Below are 19253 nucleotides of genomic sequence, written 5' to 3' on the forward strand. Positions count from 1 at the left end.
AGAAGAGCTTCAAAGAGACAGCTCTGCTGGTGAGCAGCTCCTCTGCACAGCCCAGCAGGGCTGAGGGCACTGCCTGCAGCACCCAGGGCACAGGAGAGAAGGCAGAGAGATGAGAGGCAGCCTGGGCTGGGAGGTGACTGAGCTCTCACTACAGGAGAAACCTTCCCAGGATTTGAAGGAAGAATTCTCTGGCTGTAGCAAAGTTCAGCTTCTCTTCCTGGAGGCATCTCCTCAAGCTGCCACATCCCACAGCTTCCAGGATCTTTCAGCAGCACTCTCCCAGTTGCTGCAGTGCAGGGGAAGTGGCCACATGGCAGAGCAGGGCAGGAGCTGCAGGCAGCAAGGGCAGAGAGGAGAAGGGAGCAGGAGGTTCAAGGGATCCTGGGCTGGGAGGACAGGGCAGAGCTGCTCAGGGCAGGAACCTTGCCAGCCCTTTGCCACGCTCAGGCTGTGGCTGCAGAGCAGTGCAGGTGAGTTCCTGCAAGTGCCTCTCCCAGCTACCAAATGGCAGCAGTGGCAGGAGCTGTCAGGATGGCTCTGCTGGATTTGCTGGGGTGCAGCAGGAGAAGCTGCTGCAGAGCAGGACTTGCTGCTGCCCCCTCAGAGGCCCAGGGCCAGAAGGTTCCCTGTGGCAGGGCTGGCTGTGGGGTGGGAAGGTGGGGGTGCAGCCAGGGGTGCCCAGGGCTGTGGTGCAGAGCAGGGTCCTGCCCCCAGGGCTCTGTGTGCTGGGGCAGGGACTCTGCTGCCTGCCAGGGTCAGCTCTCAGCCCGGCCAAGGAGCTGCCACGGGGCTGGGGGAGAAGGGCTGTGGGGAAGGAACAACTCCTGGGAGGGCAGAGCAGGGCAGAGTCCTTCTGATCTCCAAAGTGTGCTGCAGGGATGAGGGCTGGTCACAGCTCCAGATCAAAGCAGGAAATTTCCCAGAAGGTATTTGCAAGGGGCACAGACAGACAGGAGGTACCTTAAAGTGAATGAACCAGTTCTTTCAGTGTTATACTCTGGGTTGTCTGGGTGTTGACTGTGACAGAGAAATTAATCTCTGAGTACAGGAGGAGACACTGAAACTTGAACTCTGTTAGATTAGAGGAGATTGAACCTGAGAGTGTCAGACATCAAAACTGTCTTATAGACACATCAGTGTCACTTTCTCAACCCTGAGCCCGGGGAAGCAGCTGCTGGCAGGGACAGCTCCAGGCAGCAGAGCCCTGGGCAGGGAGTGGGGGGCAAGTGCCTGGGGGAGGGGGTGTTCAGGCAGCTCTGGGGGCCCTTCCCTGCAGCTTTGCTGGGCACTGTGTGCTGGGCCATAGAAATGAGGATTCCTGCAGTGGAACTTTCCCAGCTGTGATGGTAAAAATAGAAAACACAGGTACAGTTATTCCAAGGACAGACTAAGCTTCTGCTCTGCAGCTCCAGCTCTTCTGAGTCTTTAGGGTAGCGATGGAACTTTTGTATTCAAGGTCTCTTACATCTGACATTCCTTGTGTGTGTGAGAGCTTTACCAAAAAATTCCATGTCTCCCTGGAGCAGAGCAAAACTGACTGCTTGGCAGTGCATTTGGTGACATTTGACACATGAATTTCTTTTAGCAATGGAGTGGCTTTTCCATAGAGGTCTATCTTAACTGTTCCCTGTCCTTTCTTTTTTTGAACAGATCCTGTGCTAAAAAGCATCAAATGCCCAACAGCAGCTCCATGCCCCAGTTCCTCCTCCTGGCATTGGCAGACAGGCGGGAGCTGCAGCTCCTGCACTTCTGGCTCTTCCTGGCCATCTCCCTGGCTGCCCTCCTGGCCAACGGCCTCATCCTCAGCGCCGTAGCCTGTGACCACCACCTGCACACCCCCATGGGCTTCTTCCTGCTCAACCTCTCCCTCACAGACCTGGGCTGCATCTGCACCACTGTCCCCAAAGCCATGCACAATTCCCTCCGTAACACCACAACCATCTCCTACAGAGGATGTGTTGCACAGGCCTTTCTGCTTGTCTTCTTTCTTGGAACAGAGTTTTCCCTCCTCACCATCATGTGCTACGACTGCTACGTTGCCATCTGCAAACCCCTGCACTACGGGACCCTCCTGGGCAGCAGAGCTTGTGCCCACATGGCAGCAGCTGCTTGGGTTTCTGGGTTTCTCAGTGCTCTGCTGCACACAGCCAGTACATTTTCCCTGCCCCTGTGTCAGGGCAATGCCCTGGGCCAGTTCTTCTGTGAAATCCCACACATCTTCAAGCTCTCCTGCTCACACTCAGGCTACCGCAGAGAAATTGGGCTCACTGTGGTTATTGCCTGTTTAATGTTTGGTTATTTTGTTTTCATTGTTTTCTCCTATGTGCAGATCTTCAGGGCTGTGCTGAGGATCCCCCCTCAGCAGGGATGGCACAAAGCCTTTTCCACGTGCCTCCCTCACCTGGCTGTGCTCTCCCTGTTTGTCAACACGTTATTCTTTGCCTACCTGAAGCCCCCCTCCATCTCCTCCCCATCCTTGGATCTGGCCCTCTCAGTTCTGTACTCAGTGGTTCCTCCAGCATTGAACCCCTTCATCTACAGTCTGAGGAACCAGGAGCTCAAGCATGCCCTGAGGAAACTCATAACTGGCTGTTTTTCAGAAGTAATAAACTCTCCTTCTTCGGCTTGCTATTTACCTCATTAAAGGCCAATCCTGTTATGGACTTCATTAAAGGCTCACCATACCTATTTTTTGCTTCTGATAAGAGTGTTATTTTTGTGTGAATTTGTTCACATCAAAAAATCTTTATATCTATAAATATATCTATTAGGATATATGTATAAATATCTTTTTATATATAAACACCATTTTCAATTCAGTGTAGGCCTTTCTAGCCTGGCCTGGAAGGTGTACAAATTGGCAATTGTACTCACTGTGTGCTTAAACCAAATAAAGAGCTCTGCATTGGCTTGTTTGCCTGACATCTTTCCTCTCTGACTTCTCTGCAGCTGCAGGGTCGGTGCCTCTGTGCAGAGCTGGGCCAGAAAAGAGTCCCAGCAGAGCAGCACTGTCAGGGAGCAGCAGCCCTTCTCCTGCATGGCCTCCTCTCCCTTCCCTTCCACACTGTCCTGCAGAGCCCTGTGTTGTTGGAGGCCTCAGTGCTCTGGCAGTCGGTGCCAGTCCTGCTGCAGGACTGTCCAGGGACTGCAGGCAGGGACAGCCACGGGCACTGCTGGCACAGAGCTGACCTCTGCAGCAGCACTGCCATCCTGCAGGGGCATCTCCTCAGGCCAGGGCCTCAAAGCTTCCATCTGCTTTCCACTTTGCTCTCCAGGATGTGCCCAACACAACGCCCTGCAGAGGAAAACAGCAGTGACCAGCACAAGGGGGGGAGTGCTCAGGGTGGGGGCACCCAGCAGTGCCCTGGCACAGCCAGCGCCGCTCCCAGCACTGGCCTCTCACCCCAGGCCATTGGGCTTGTTCTTCCCTCCAAGGAGGGACAGCAAATGACCAGATCAGGAGTCCATGTTTGCACTGCATGCACAAGACACGCCCATGTGTCACGGCTTGGGGCTGGGGGGGTGGAAGGCTTAGGCAAAGTTGATGGCAGAAGCCGTCTCATTGAGTTACGAGGTGCAGAAAGGACCCCCCTGCTTTCTAAATTCCTTCTCAGAGAAGAGCCTGGGGGTGGCTGGATCCAATCTCAGACTCATATTTTGATTTCAATTGATGGAATTATAGAGGTCTGATTCAATCACTTTGTCCTGCAGGTTTTAGTGATGGCAAATCAGAAATATTTCTATAAAATCGATTATTTATTATGACAAATGAACAGAAAATTGATCAGACAAATGAACAGACAAAAGACCTTAAAGAGAATTATTTACCGCACAGTATAAAAGCCAAAACCTCCTTGCAGTATAGTGTAAGATAGGACAGTGCAGTCTATCAAAGTCATTATATTAAAGTAATTGCATCAAAGCCAGCAAAAAGAAACAATCCTGAAGCAGAGAGTGAGGTAACTCACCCCATAACAACAGGGGGTAGTTCTCTCTCTTTCACTTAACCCCTGGGCAGTGACCATGAGGAGCTGTCCCTGCTTCATGGCAGAAGCTCCACACACTTCAAGGAAGTCTGTGGAAGAATCTGCCCCATGACAGTTGGACAGGGCTTTTATAGTTATAAAGTGTTTGACTGCCAGACATATTTGCAGGCCAGGGAGCAACTTATCTGTCAAATCCTGCTTCAGAAAGCAGGATGTGTGTTTGAAGTTTCATGAAGCATTCTGGGGTTAGCATAATTCAACATTAAAAACAGCACCTTGGCACCAGCAGTAACTCATCACAGAGAGTGTGCATTGCTTGCATTCTCTGACCATTGTTTAGGTATTATCAGAGCAGAGCATCCTGCCAGAAATGGCCCCTTGATTCTATGAGGTTGCAAAAACTCTCAGGGTTCCTTTGGTTCCATGGGGCCCTGCAGTGTCACAATGGCTCCTTGATTCCAGGATGTTCCAAAACATCCCAGGGTTCCCTTGGCTCCAAGAGGCTCCCCAGTGTCCCACCGGCCCCTGGATTCCAGCAGGCCCTGCAGTGTCCCAATGGCCACTGGGTTCCAGGAGCCACAGCGGCTGCCGCCGGCGTCTGTGCCCGGAGCCGCCGCTCCCACGGGGCTGCCGCACTCACCGCCGGGGTTGCCGCTCGCGCAGCCGCCGCTCTGCCCCGGCTGCACCGGGACCCGGCACCGCCTCGGGCCTGCGCTGCTGCCTCAGCGGCCACAGGGACACAGCCATGGGGGACCTTTGCTCTGACACTGATGGGGCCTGGCTTTGTTCTGCTTGGGGCTGGGCTTTGGGAAAACTGCTGTTCATTTTCATGCTCCACTGGGACACCTCCTGAATTCCAAAGGTTTCCTAATCCAGGGGAGGGGTTTCTATGGCATCGGAGGTGCTGCCCCTCGGGACACATTGTCAATAAACCATCCAGCTGACTAGGATGGGTGTAAGAGCTGAGGAACACAGGATAATCAGTCATCCCCTGAAAACATTGGAACATTCCCTACCTGAATCGTAACCCAAATGGAACAGTTTGGATACAATTCCCAAATAGTTTGGAAACTCCAGTCATTCCTGACACCAGGATGGAAATTCAGCAGATCACTAAAGCCAGTCACCTTGGGAGCCCACAACCAGCGGGGCTGAGGGAGGCCCTGGCAGCTCCCCAGCACCTCCCTCTCAGTGGGACACCTCTGGCAGCCTCTCCCAGCTCGGGAACCCTCCAGTTTGCAACACTCCAAAGACCCTCCCTGATGCCCAGGACAATTCTGATCCCCCTCAACAAACACTCCTCCAGCTGTGACCCTTGTCTGTTGGGAAACACAAAGGGATTTGTGGATGTGTTTCTCTGACAAGGAGGAGAATTTGTGAGAGGGACCTTTCCACATCCAGCTCTTGATGTGTGCACACATCTCTGCCTGGGTGTGGGTGTGAATTGACAATGGTGAGAATGTTGTTATTGTGAATCTATAATTCAGTCACTGTTAAAATTGTAGCAAATGCTATTGAATCACCTGATAAGTGTTCAGGTCAATGATTAAGTGCTACTAATCTCTTTTGCCCCCTTGTCTTTGGATCCAAATCCTTTCTGCCCTGACCCTCTGGCATCCCAAGGCTCTGTGTAAATCATTCTCTTTCATCAAAAAATATATATTTTTCATGCCTTCCACTTTAAAATCTTCCTCCTTAGCTAAACTACAAAAAAACTCCAATTAGCTGTAGAAGTCTTGAAGACAATTAAAGGAATAGTAATATTTTTTTTTCAGTGTTTTAATGGGTCCCACAGTGTATTTGGAGTTGCATCAGCTCAGTCCAAGATGGGCCATGTCAGAATCGGTGAGGTTGGGGGGTGAGGAGCAAGGTTGATCATCCAGGGTCAGTGTGGATCTCCTGAGGAGACACTCAGCATCAAGATCACTTGGAGAACACTTTTATCACCTCTTCTCTGAACTAAAAAATAGCCATCATTGAATTAAAACAAAATAATTACAAACTTCAAAGACTTGTTTTGAAATTACCTTCAAGACAATTAAAGGAAGACAAAGAGATCCTGAGGGATTTCTAGATTTTAATGAGCCCCACGGTGTGTTTGCAGCCCAGTCCATGATCCTGAGGTACTGAGAGAAGACTGAAGCAGCTGCTGAAGTCAGAAGCCAAAGTCCAAGTGCCTTGAAGCATTGCTGGGCCCCACTGAGGGCAGGCACTGCCAAAGCCTCCCCAGGGACTCCTTGGAGCAGCTCCTTGGAGGCCAGGAGTGCAGGCAGACAAAGGCTCTGGGCAGGCCCCTGCAATGCTGAGCAAAGCCTGCCTTGGTTTTGTGGAGCACAAAGGCCAAGGCCTGAGCCCCAGGCCCTGGCCCAGCAGATCCTGTCCCTCCCGGCTGGCTCAGGGCTGTTTGGGGGGCACTGGGATGGGAGGGGGAGGAACAACAAAGGCCCAAAACTGGGCAACCCCTGCCAGGCTCCTGAGGGAGGGGCGAGGCAGAAACCAAGTGCAGAACCTGCCAGGCAAGTGTCTTGTGGTGGCCTGAGTGGCAGAGGCAGCTGCCAGAGGCAAGGGGACAAAGGCCTGGGTGCCTTTGGGCCTTGCAGCCCTGCCAGAGCCCTTGGCCATCTCTCCTGCAGGCTGTCCTGCCCTGGCCCTGCTGCTGCTCTGGCCTTGCAGGCTGCACACACCCCTCCTGCTTTCCCACCCCCTCCCAGCAGCATTTCTAGACCCTCCCTGATGTCTCTGCACCAGCTCTGGCTGTTGCCATGGGCACTTGGCCTTCTCAACTTGGATCCTGAGCCCCTGTGCCACAGGACATCCCTCCCAGAGCCCAGGCCCTTCTCCTGGGGGTCACTGCAGAGCTGAGCAGACCCAGGTCACCTCCCATTCCTCTGCCAACCCCCTGGGCCTGCTCTGGGCCCTCCAGGTCCTTGCCCTGCTCCCAAGGGCTGTGGGGGTGCTGAATGGTCAGGGCTTGGGGTTTAGAGCTCAGGGTGGGGATTAGGCAGAACTTTGGGAGGTTTGTTGTTCTGCTGGCAGTGTCTGGTTCATGATTAGGGGAAGAGGATTTTTGGCTGGTTCAGGATTAAAACTTGACTTTTCATACTGGTAATACAGGTTTGGTATTGGGGTAGGCATTAGAGGATGAATAAGTGGAGTTCTGGGTTTGGACTTTTTCTGGCTTGGAATTAGAGCAGTGGATTTCTTTTCAGTGGTAGGACAGCAGTTTTGGGTAGTGTTAGGGCTTGAGGTTACAAAGTGCATAAAGGAATGTTTGCACAGTCAGTGTTTCAGCAGCCTCAGCATTCCCTGAATCTGGTTTTACCTCATCAAAATCTTTCCTCTCTTGGCCATGCCCCTCTTTCCTTCCCCAATTATCTTATCCCTTTTGTCCCAGTTCCTCCCAACCTCCTCAGAACTTTCATCAGGATGGGCTCAGCTGTGTGATGATGCTGTGCAACCTCCTGGAATCAAGGAGCCACTGTCAAACTGCAGAACCTCATGGAATAATGGGGCCATTGTGACATTTGGAAAACCCTTGGAATGAAGAGGCCACTGGATGCTCCAGGGTCCCATGGAGCCAAAGGAACCCAGGGACAGTGGGCAACCTCCTGAAATAAAGGGGCCATTGTGACACTGCAGAAACCCATGGAATCAGGAGGCCATTGTGGCACTGCAGGGGCTCTTGGAAACAAAGAAACCCTGGGTCACAGTGGAATTTCATGGAATCAAGAGGCCATTGTGACACTGGGGAACCTCAAGGAACAAAAGGAATCCAGGGACACTGTGGGACTTCATGGAATCAAGGGGCAGTTGTGACACTACAGGGCCTTATGGATCCAAAAGAACACAGGGAAACTGTGGAATCTCATGGAACCAAGGGACATATGGGGCCTCATGCAACCAAAGGAACCCTGAGACATTTTGGAAGCTCATGGGAAAAAACGTCCATTGTGGCACTGCAGGGCCCCATGGAAACAAAGCGACAGAGGAGCACTGAAATGTGGTGGAATCAAGGGGCCATTTTGACATGTGGGGCCTCATGGAAGAAAAGGAACCCTGAGACATTTTGGAAACTCATGGAGCCAAGGGGCCATTCTGACCCTGAGGAACCTCATGGACTCAAGGGGCCACTGTGACACTGCAGGGCCTCATAGAACCAAAGGAACCCTGAGACATCTCAGAGCCTTTGGCTGTGCTGGACAAGCTGGGAGGCAGAGCCAGCTGATGGTGCTCCCTGCCACCGACCACCTCCCACAGACGCTCCTGTGTGGCCATGGAGGGGGCTCAGAGGGGCCCTGCCTTGTTCCAGAGCTGGGACATTGCTTTGGGGGCTGCTCTTGATCGACCTGTGGAAGTTCACTGAGGGGAACACAAGTCACTTGCAAGAGTTTTCCCTGTACCTGCTGTGTCCCCTGGGCTTGCAGAGCTCTGTTTGCCCCTTCACAGCAAGATTTAGTACTTGATCTCTGGGTGACTCCACCCTGGGCAGGATTCTGCTCCAGGGCTCCATTCCCTGCTGACTGGATGGGATTGGCTGTCCCTGCAGATCCTCTGTGCTCTCCTGCACTTCCTGAGTTCCTACAGACAAGTCCTCACCTGCCATCAGAGCCCTCACAAGCTGCAGAGCCCCAGGCAGGTGACTTGGAGATCATTTGTCACCTCCATTGGCCATTGGCCACCAACACACAACATCTGAACCAGCCCTCAGTCCCTGAAGCCCCAGTGGGTCCCTGACCTCACTGCACTGTCTCCATGAGAAACAAGCAAAGCAACAAGACTTTGGAGAGTCTAATCCTTGGACTTCTTCTCGATACCAGTGTTGGGAAAAGACCTCAGCCTTCAGGAAGTGCCTGGAGGGGAACCCCTTTGCTGCTGGAACTGCTGTTGTGGAGCCCAGCCCTGTCCCAGCAGTGCCCAGGGCCTGTCCCTGCCTGTGCTCACAGGCCTGACCCACAGCAGGACAGTGACTGAGCTGCCAGAGCACTCAGGCCTTGGGCACAGACAGGAAAGGAGAGGGTGGGAGTGCAAAGAGAGCAGCTCTGAACAGACCCAGTGCTGGTGCTCCCTGGCAGTGCTGGGACTCTTTTCCTCTCTACATCTGCAAACGTGGAAATGCCCTCCAGCTTCAGGGGAGGTCTTGGAGGAAGGATTTGGAAAAAGAATTTGTGTCCTTTCTTACACTCAGAGATTGTGATTCCTCATGTACAAACTAGCACAGGGAGAATGTTTGACAAATGCCTTGCTGAAAAAACTTTTATTTTGTTTAAATGCACACAAAGCATGATTCCTGATTTGTATATTTTGTAGGTCAAAAAAAAGAGGTAGAGAGTGAATTATATGGGATGAAGAATAAAATTTCAGTGTTAATGACATGAACGGAGAGAAAAAACAAGGAAGCCCCCCAACCCAAACACTAAGAACAGCTTTAGAAGGCAGACTGGGCCCAAAATGTGTTACACGAGTGTTCTGCAGAAAAAAAGATAGACTTTATTGCTTCTCAAAAAACATGTAGTCATCATTTTTCTTATGGCATCCCTGAGCTCCTGGTTCCTCAGGCTGTAGATGAGGGGGTTCAGTGCTGGAGGCACCACCGAGTACAGAACTGCCACCATCAGGTCAAGGGATGGGGAGGAGATAGAGGGGGGCTTCAGGTAGGCAAATGTGGCAGTACTGAGGAACAGGGAGACCACGATCAGGTGAGGGAGGCAAGTGGAAAAGGCTTTGTGCCGTCCCTGCTGAGAGGGGATCCTCAGTACAGCCCTGAAGATCTGCACATAGGAGAAAAAAATGAAAATGAAACAACTAAATGATAAACTGGCAGTAACCCCAATGAGCCCAATTTCCCTGAGGTAGCCTGAGTGTGAGCAGGAGAGCTTGAGGATGGCAGGGATTTCACAGAAGAACTGGCCCAGGGCATTGCCCTGGCACAGGGGCAGGGAAAATGTATTGGCTGTGTGCAGCAGAGCATTGAGAAAGCCAGTGGCCCAGGCAGCTGCTGCCATGTGGGCACAAGCTCTGCTGCACAGGAGGGTCCCGTAGTGCAGGGGTTTGCAGATGGCAACGTAGCGGTCGTAGCACATGATGGTGAGGAGGAAATACTCTGCTGAAATGAAAAAGGCAAGAAAAAAGAGCTGTGCAGCACATCCTGTGTAGGAGATGGTTGTGGTGTCCCAGAGGGAGTTGTGCATGGCTTTGGGGACAGTGGTGCAGATGCAGCCCAGGTCTGTGAGGGAGAGGTTGAGCAGGAAGAAGCCCATGGGGGTGTGCAGGTGGTGGTCACAGGCTACGGCGCTGAGGATGAGGCCGTTGGCCAGGAGGGCAGCCAGGGAGATGGCCAGGAAGAGCCAGAAGTGCAGGAGCTGCAGCTCCCGCCTGTCTGAGAATGCCAGGAGGAGGAACTGGGGCATGGAGCTGCTGTTGGCCATTTGCTGCTTCCCAGCACATGGACACTGTTCAGAAACAGGAAAGGACAGGGAGAAGTTAAGACAGACTCCTCTAAGCAAAGCCACTTTATTTCTCATAGAAATCCCCTGAACTGAAACGCTTTTCCTTTCCCTTGTTTGTGCTGGCTGAGGGTGCTGTGAGGAACAGGAGCTCTGCTCATGTGCTGCCAAGGGCTCAGTTTTCCCCTTCTCCAGTGGGGACATGGAGCTGCTCTGCCACAGCATCAAACCCTCCCAAGGGATGTCAGGCATCATCCACCTTTAAGGGAAAAGTTCAGTCTCCACTCTCAAGACGTGGAAGGGCTTAGCATGTCCCTTAAATAATGTTGTCTGTGTTTATTATTTTTGATGGTTGCATCTGGTACCTGTTCTTGTCAGGAGTACAAATCCTCATTTTTATGATGCCAAATGTAACAAGACTTTAAACAGGGGAGGACAAACAGCTCAGCTCTCTGTAGCTTAGTGCAGAGCCAGGAGAGCTGCAGTGTCCCTCCATCTGTTCCCATCTGCCCTGTGCTTTCCCTTGTCCTGCCTGAACATAACTTCACATGCAAATTAATTTTTAATAAACACAAATACCTACCGTCTGATGAGTGCAGGGCAGCACTGTTTAAAAGGGCAGCTTTGTTAAATGTTCTCTGTTCCAGCCCAGCAATGCACCATTGCCCAGGGGAATCTCTGGCTGTGCAGAGATTCCAGCCTCCTCCAACCCTGAGGAGGCTGGAAAAGTGACCCAGAGATACATGTAAGGCAGAGGTGTGGTGATTTCTGATGCTGCCTGGTCTTATCTCCTCTAAGAGAAATAGATTTGGAGTTTCAGTGCCTCTTCCTGAACTGTGAGATTAATTTTTAGGACCAATTTCCCACCCAGAAAACACATATTTGAAGATGGAAAGAACAGGATCCTTCACCTTCAGGTATCCCATGACTGGTTGTGCTTTCTTAAAACTCCTCTGAGAAGTGTTCTGTAATGACCTGGAGCTCTGAGCAGCCCTCAAAACCTGCAACCTACTCTAAACAGGTGAAGAGCCCTTCCCTGCCCTGCCAGGGGTTGCCCCTTGCCCACAGACCTTGTGCCCCAGCCCTGGCAGCAGCTCCCGGGCCGGCTGAGAGCTGCCCCTGGCAGGCAGCAGAGTCCCTGCCCAGCACAGCACCCTGGGCTGCAGGACCCTGCTCTGCCCCACAGCCCTGGGCACCCCTGGCTGCACCCCCGGCTTCACAGCTCTTCCAAAGTGCCCCAAAACAGCCCCTGCTCACCCATCCCATCAGCTGGGGCTGGGCCAGCTTTAGGAGATGCCTCCAGGAGCTGCCCCTGCACTGCCCTGCAGCCACAGACTCACCATGTGCAGCCCTGCCAAGATTCCTCCTGCAGGGAGCTCTCAGCCCTCCTGCCAGTGCTGAGCCCCTTGAAGCTCTGTCTGTGCCCTGCTGGTGTCCCTGAGCTGCCCTGGCAGTGCCCTCAGCCCTGCTGGGCTGTGCAGAGGAGCTGCTCACCAGCAGAGCTGTCTCTTTGAAGCTCTTCTTGCTTGCCAGGAGCTCCCTGTGTGCCAGGAGCCCGGCCCAGCTCAGCAGCACAGCAACAGCCCCAGGCATTTCATGACACCCTGGGGGGTTTGATGTTGTTTACATGAGACTCAGTCCCTGAGAGGAAGTTCAAACAACTTCTCAAGAAGTCAAAGAGAGATTGAAACACTGAAGTTTCTTGTAGTGCTAATGAGTCTCACTGAGGGACACAACTGAGAAGGTGTCCCCAGGTTCCAGTTAGAGCAGAAAACTGCAGACAGTGATAACAAGGATGGAAAAGCAAGGGAAAGGTGGCTCTGATGCTGAATAAACCTTGACTTGTTTTCTTAATCCAATGGACCAAGCCCTGACCCCCAGCCTCTGGGAAGGCAGATCCTGTCCCTGCCTCATTCCTCAGGTCTCTTCCTGGGGCACTGGGATGTGGGATGTGCAATGCCAAGGGCAGGACCATGGGGTGGCACCTGCCAGGCTGCTGAGCAGGGACAAGGAGGTCACGAGGCCCCAGGGCTGCAAGGGGCACTCCCCTCCTCCTGGCATCAGGGGCACAGACAGCAGCCATGGCCAAAGGCCTGCAGAAGGTGGCTGTGTCAGGGCCTTTCAGCTTCTCCCCCTCCCTGTCTCCTCTCCAGCCCAGGCTGTCCTACGGTGTCCATGCCCTGCCCCTTTTCCTGCAGGCTGTCGTCATCCCCCCGGCTGCCCCACCTGGCTGGCACCTTCCTGCACTGACATCTCTGCGTCCTCCCTGGCTCTTCCTGCACACACAAAGCCTTGGGCTCATCCAGACTCCTTCTGGGTGAAGTGTTGCAGCACACCATTGCCCTCAGGGTGAAACTCCGTTCTCTTTGTTTCCAGTCTGGATCTCTCCAGCTGAACTTGGTATTGTTTCTTTATTTCTCATGCTGTTTCCTGCTATGACAAAAGGATCCTTCATCTCTGAAACCCCCCTTCAACCCTCTCTGGCTACCCCTGCACTGTCCTCAGTCTCCACACCATGGAGCCCAGAGCTCCTTAGTCCCTACAGAGTGGTCATGGGCTTGAGGCCTTCAAATCTTTTCTTGGGAGATCCCTGGGTACTCTCTAAGGTGTTTGCAGATGAACACATGGTGATCACAGTCTAAGGAAATCACAGGGATACGTTTTACAAAGGCCTGTATTGGCAGAATATGGGGCAATTGCCTTAAACTGAAAGATTGGAGTCTCATATTGATAATAGGGGTCACAAGTCGTGCCAGCAAATCTGCTCCAGTGTGGGCTCCTCCCTGGGCTGCAGGGGGGTCTCTGCTCCACCCTGGACTCCCCCACAGGTCACAGGCCCTTCAGCTCGAGTTCACGTGGAGTTCCAGCCACCAAGGAGCCCCAAACTCTGACACACAGCCAGGAGCCCCAGACAGCACCAGCAGCTGCAAATTTCAGCAGCACATCCCAGACACATCTGTCAGTATCTCCAACACTCCCAGCCCCACCCTGGACACCAACAAAGGTTGTTGTGGTTTCACCCCATGCAGCCCCCAAGCCCCTCCTGGCCACTCCTCACTCCCCCACCAGCAGGACAGTGGAGAGAACTGGGAGAGGAAAAGCTGGAAAACTCGTGGGTTGAGATAAAGACACTTTAATAAGGACAAGCAAAAGCTGCACGCAGGAGCAAAACAAAGGGGATTCATTCCCTGCTTGCCACGGTTGGGCAGGTTTTCAGCACCTCCAGGAGAGCAGGGCCCTATCCCATGGAATGGTGGCATGGGAAAACAATCTCCATCACTCCAAACCTGTCCTGGCTATGTCCCCTCCCAACCTCCCCCACACCCCAAGCCCCTCCCCAGTGTGTCTGTGCGAGGGGCAGGAAAGGCCTTGGCTCTGGGTAAGCTCAGCACTAACAAAACCACCTCTGTGTTCTCAAGCCTGTGCTCAGCACAGAGTATTGTACAGTGTAACTTTATTGCACAAGTTAACTGAAAGGTCCATTGTGTTTTTTAGCAAGTCAGCGAGATGTCCCCCATGATCAGAGCTGAGTTCCTCCTTGGCTTGGCCCCATACTGCAAGATGGACACAAATACCCCTGAAACACAGTGGGAGAGGTTGTCCATAGGGGTGAGAAAGATGATGCTGAGAGGAAGATTCTGTGGGCAGGGGTCACTGGCCCCTTGCCCTACAGCAGGGCATGCACAGACTGTTGCTATCAGGTGATGAACAGGCAGGGTTTGGCTGCCACTCAGGCATCACCTTATACTGGGTACTGGCCCTACGTGGTGTAATGTAGAGCTGATAAAATGGGGTGTCAGGACTGCTGGGGTGAGCAATCCTCATCCTGCCATGGAGACTGTGTTGTTCCATGGGGACGCCCGCTAAGCACGGGCACCGACCAGCTGCTGCAGATCCTGGCAGCCCTGGCCTGTCTGTGTGGGTAAGCACAGTTTATTGACAGGAAGCAACTGAGAAAGCAAATGTTTTATATCCTTTTTTAATATCCTTGTAATTCCCTTTTTACTAGTTAATACTGTAGTAAAAGCCACTCATAGTATTGTTTTAATATCCTTTAAATGTTCCTTTAATTCCCTTTTTACTAGTTAATACTGTAATAAAAGCCGTTCATAGTATTGTATGAATGCCAACTGATAAGGCAGTTATTTTGTATTCTTTTTTAGCTTTTGATTCTCTTTGCTAGTTTTTTATTCTCACTGCAATAAAAGATTTTTTGTAGTGTTTGAATGTCTGTTGTACATGTTGTTATTCCGGGCATGTATTCAAATGAACTAACACACAGGGGCACAGCTCTTTGGGGCAGGAGACGAGCAGCAGCCTTGCCAGGGCTCGGGGCGGTGGCAGGTCTCCTTGGGCCAGGACTTGCCAGAGCTGCTGATTTGGGTGCAGCCCTGGCCAAAGGGCTCCCAACAGCATTGGTGCCCTTGCCCACACCTTCCTTCTCGGTGTCAGCCCCCCTGTTTAGGATGGCCACCAGCCAGCACTTCTCCCAAGGAGGCCGTGCCAGCTTGTGTGGAAGGCCCCGTGCCCTTCCCACTGCGACAGAGTCGGTGGCCGAGGGGGCTCCTTGTGCTGCCGTGAGCAGGCACAGGAGGGGAGTGTTTGCTCATTTCTTGAGCTGTTCCTACAGTTCAGGTCCAGCCAGATTAGATACTTCAGAGAGAGGATTCCCTCCAAGGTGGGGCAGGTTGGCGGGGCTGGGGTAGGCCCCAGGCCACGTGGCACTGTGTCCCAGGGCCCTTTGTGACACGCTGGGCATGGCCGGTGGGATGGAAGGGGGCAGGGTGTCCAAGGGCCCTTTATGACCCGTGGTGACAGAGGTGCTGCTGGTGACACGGCCACAGTGTCAACAGTGCTCCTCGGAGCAGGCGACGGGACAGGACGGGACAGAGCGGTGCTGTGCGGAGCCCCCGCGCAGCCAACTCGTGCCTTGCTGACCCGGAGCGTTTTGGAGGATTTTCTCGCTTTCAGGTGACCTCGAGGCATTTCCACAGGACTTGGAGACCCGGAGTTTCTCCGAGGTGTCTCTAATCCCTGTGGCAGGTGCCCTTGGGACCCTTTTGCAGGACTTGGAGACCCGGAGCTTCTCCGAGGTGTCTCCAATCCCTGTGGCAGGTGGCCTCAAGGCCATTCTGCAACTTAGGGCCCGGAGTTTCTCCGAGGTTCTCTTTCTCTCTTGCAGGTGCCCTGGACACCAGACTGTGGCATGGCAGGGAGACGCTTCAGCCTGCTCAGGCTGCTCCGGAGGAAGAAGGAGGAGGAAAGCCCTGGAGCTGCTCCAGCACAGCAGCCTGAAGAGGTGCAGCAGGTGCAGCCCTCGCAGGAGGGTGAGTGTTGGAGCTGGGCCACAGGGCTGGTGGCTGCAGCCCCCTTGGCCTCATCCTGTCCCATCCCGTCTGGACATACCCAGGGAAAGGGAGGGGGGCAGAGGGGCTGGGGCTGATCTCCTGGCAGCCATGCTCCATCCACTGGGCACCCTGGGGCTGGCCCTGCCTGCTCCTGGAGCCCAGGCCTGGGCTGTGTTCTCCGGCCTCTCCCGCACACCCTCAGCTCTGAGCGCGCTCGCTCTTTGACAGATGCAGGCCAGGAGCGGACAGAAGAGCAGCTCCGTGCCCGTGGCCGCTTCCGCAGGGCAGCACAGGTACCTGCAGCCATCCCCGCCTTGGCTGGGCCTGCTCTCACTGCTCAGCCCAGCACCGCTGTCCCAGCCCTCCAGGGGACATCCCTCTCTTCCCTGCCCTTCTTTCTCCTGCAGACATTTATGAAATTCATGGGCAGTCGGCGTAGAAAGTCCAGGGTCACACCAGCTGATGTCCAGGCCCAGCCTGACACCATCCCGACCCAGCTGACAAAGCCTGATGTCAGCACCGCGTCGACTGCTGTCCCAGCACAGTGTGACACCACAACCAGTGATCACACAACCCACTGGGACACCACCGATGATGTGTCACACTGTGACTCTGTGCTGCCTGGTCTCACGGAGGAGGCCGACGCCACAACGACGGAGGGCGTGGCAGGCACTGACACCTCGCCTGTTCAGCGCCTGGTCGATACCCCCAGCCTGGACTTTCTTGAGGAGAGAGCTGTCTCTGCTGAAGTAAGCAGCCTGTGGCCCCCCAAGCTGGGTGCGCTGGGCCCCCTCAGCCTTTGAGGCTGGCACAGTGTGCTGGGAAGGGAAGCATTTCTCAGGGGAAGCTGGGCAAGTATCTAACTCTGGAAGCTCTCCACCTCTCCCCTGTGCATCTTCCAGGCCAGACTGTGGGACCTGGGGACCTGGGGCTGCTCAAGGCATCTCCAGTCCCTGGGGCAGGTGCCCTCGAGGCCAGACAGTGGGACTGGATGAGGCGAGGCATTTCCCAGGCTTCTCTCTTGCAGCTGCCTTCAAGGCATGACTGCAGGACTTGAGGAGCCAAAGCTTTTCCATGGCATCTCTGCTGCAGGTGTCCATAACGCCAGACAGAGACATGCAGCAGAGACCCCCCACGGTGCCCAAGCTGGCCTGGGTGAAGGAGGAGGAGAAGGAGGAAAGCCCTGGGGCTGCTCCAACACAGCAGCCTGAAGAGGTGCAGCAGGTGCAGCCCCCGCAGGAGGGTGAGTGCTGGAGCTGGGCCACAGGGCTGGTGGCTGCAGCCCCCTTGGCCTCATCCTGTCCCATCCCATCTGGACATGCCCAGGGAAAGGGAGGGGGGCAGAGGGGCTGGGGCTGATCTCCTGGCAGCCGTGCTCCATCCACTGGGCATCCCGAGGCTGGCCCTGCCTGCTCCTGGAGCCCAGGCCTGGGCTGTGTTCTCCGGCCTCTCCCACACACCCTCAGCTCTGAGCGCGCTCGCTCTTTGCCAGATGCAGGCCAGGAGCGGACAGAAGAGCAGCTCCGTGCCCGTGGCCGCTTCCGCAGGGCAGCACAGGTACCTGCAGCCATCCCCGCCTGGGCTGGGCCTGCTCTCACTGCTCAGCCCAGCACCGCTGTCGCGGCCCTCCAGGGGACATCCCTCTCTCTTCCTTGCCTTTCTCCTGTAGCTGGTTTGCAGATTCATCAGGTGCATTTGGCACGAAGAGGCCACTTTCATGGCCACTGGGGACACGGCAAACTTGGACCTCTTCAATGCCCAGACCAGCGCTGCCCTGCTGGATTTGCTTGTGCAGAACGGTGTCTACAAAGCAAAGCAAGTAAGCAGCCTGTGGCCAGGGCTCCAGTCCCCCAGGGATGCTGTGGCCCCTCACATCGGCTGCTCTGGGTCCCCTCAGCCTTTGAGACCAGCAGAGTGTGGTGGCAAGGGGAGCAATTCTTGGGGGAAGCTGAGCAAGTTACTGGCTCTGGCAGCTCTCCAACTGTCCCCCGTGTCCCCTCCAGGTGCCGGCCATAGTCAGGTGCATCCATCAGTGGCTCACGTCCAATGTGTCTGCTGAGCACAGGCTGGACAAGACTCTTGTCCTGCTGACCGAGGCACACCCCACGGATGTTGCAGTGACCCTGCTGCGCTCTGCCCCAGCCTGTGACAGGTATGGGGCCCACCTGCCTTGAGGGCTCACCTGCCTTTAGACCCCATCCCCCTGGACAGCCTGTCCCAAATGGTGTGCCAGAGACATGGAGACTTCCCAGACACTCCAGCTCCTCTCTTGGCCAGCTTTGGCATGTCAGCCTCCAATCCTGAGGCCAGCCTGCCTCCCTGCCCCACAAGGCACCGTGGCTCTGTCACCTGGGCCCCGCAGCTGCCCAGGCCACAGCGCTGTGTCCCAGACCCCCCTGAGCCAGAGTTGTGACTCCACAGAGCTGCTCGCACCATGTGGAAGACGCTCATCTCCTTCAGACGGACTAAGGAGCCGGTGCTGCAGATCCTCTTCTGTGTGCTGGAATACTGGCCAGCGCACAGGAGACGCACCTCTGATGGGGATGAGAGGGATGTCTTTGCCCTGGCTGTGAGTTTCTTGAGCTGACCTCTGCTTGGCCCCAGGTTGCCTCTGGGATGCCTTTCCATCCTCCCTCACCACTGCTTCTCCCTGCCCCAGGCACTGGGCTGCAGGCCTGCCTTAGGGGCAGGTTCAGGGACACCAGGCTGGGGGATCCCCCTGTGTTTCCTCTGGCCTGTCCCTGCTACGCTTGGGCCCTGCCACATGGACATCTGGGCCCTGAGAGCTGTCTCTGGGTGCTTTGTCTTTGGCAGGCAACTGTGGCACTCTGGGAGATCCTCCAGCTGTCCCACTCCTGGTGCCCAAGTGCAGTGAAGGACAATTTCCCCCGCCTCCTTCTGACTCTGCTCTTCCAAGTTTTCATCAGCACAGAGGAGATGTCAGAGGAGGTCGAGACCTTCTGGAGGCGATGCCGGGAGCAGCGCAGCCTTCCCCCCAACCCCAACAGGTGCTCCATCCCAGTCCCCTCTCCCTGCCACGCCCTCGGGGCTGGGGCCAGGGCTCTGTGCCTGACCTGGGCTGTGCTCTGCACACAGGTTTGCAGTGCAGACCGTTAAAGCCCTGCTGCGCCAGCTGCTGGATGAGGACGTGTTGATGGCGATCGGTCGCAAGTGTGGCTGGGACATGCTCCTCAAGGCTGACAGCCACCACTATGCAGTGGGTCTGCTGGCCAGGTGAGAGCCCTTTCTCCCCACTGCCCCACACCCCCACAGGTCATTTCTGCCCTGTGCACAGGCCACCCCTCACAGTGCCCGTGCTGCTGGGCCAGAGGGCCTTGGCAGCCAGGGATGGCTGAGCAGAGTGGAAAAGGCGGAGAGGGGCGGCTGCACAGGAGGACCCACCTCCCAAAGTGCCCACGTCCTCTCCTGGGCTGGTGGCCAAAGACCAGGCCTGTGTGAGTCAGTCCCAGGAGAGC

The 19253-nt window shown here is 54.9% G+C and overlaps 1 protein-coding gene, 1 long non-coding RNA gene and 1 pseudogene across 2 annotated transcripts in view; 2 read left to right on the forward strand and 1 right to left on the reverse strand.

Moving 5' to 3' along the window:
* LOC127474811 (zinc finger protein 208-like) overlaps positions 1-19253 on the forward strand; it is a 1297692-nt pseudogene that overhangs the window by 214631 nt on the left and 1063808 nt on the right.
* Positions 1-19253, reverse strand: part of LOC127474831 (zinc finger protein 271-like) — a 279141-nt gene that overhangs the window by 24433 nt on the left and 235455 nt on the right. The window lies entirely within an intron of this gene.
* LOC127474980 (uncharacterized) lies at positions 15016-17534 on the forward strand. The gene is made up of 3 exons (XR_007906037.1): positions 15016-15728; positions 16993-17020; positions 17270-17534. It is a non-coding gene; the product is annotated as an uncharacterized LOC127474980 (long non-coding RNA).

The sequence above is a fragment of the Manacus candei genome, unplaced genomic scaffold (assembly GCF_025592945.1).
Source record: "Manacus candei isolate 608988 ecotype Guabito, Panama unplaced genomic scaffold, ASM2559294v1 h1tg000045l, whole genome shotgun sequence".
Taxonomy (NCBI): Eukaryota; Metazoa; Chordata; class Aves; order Passeriformes; family Pipridae; genus Manacus; species Manacus candei.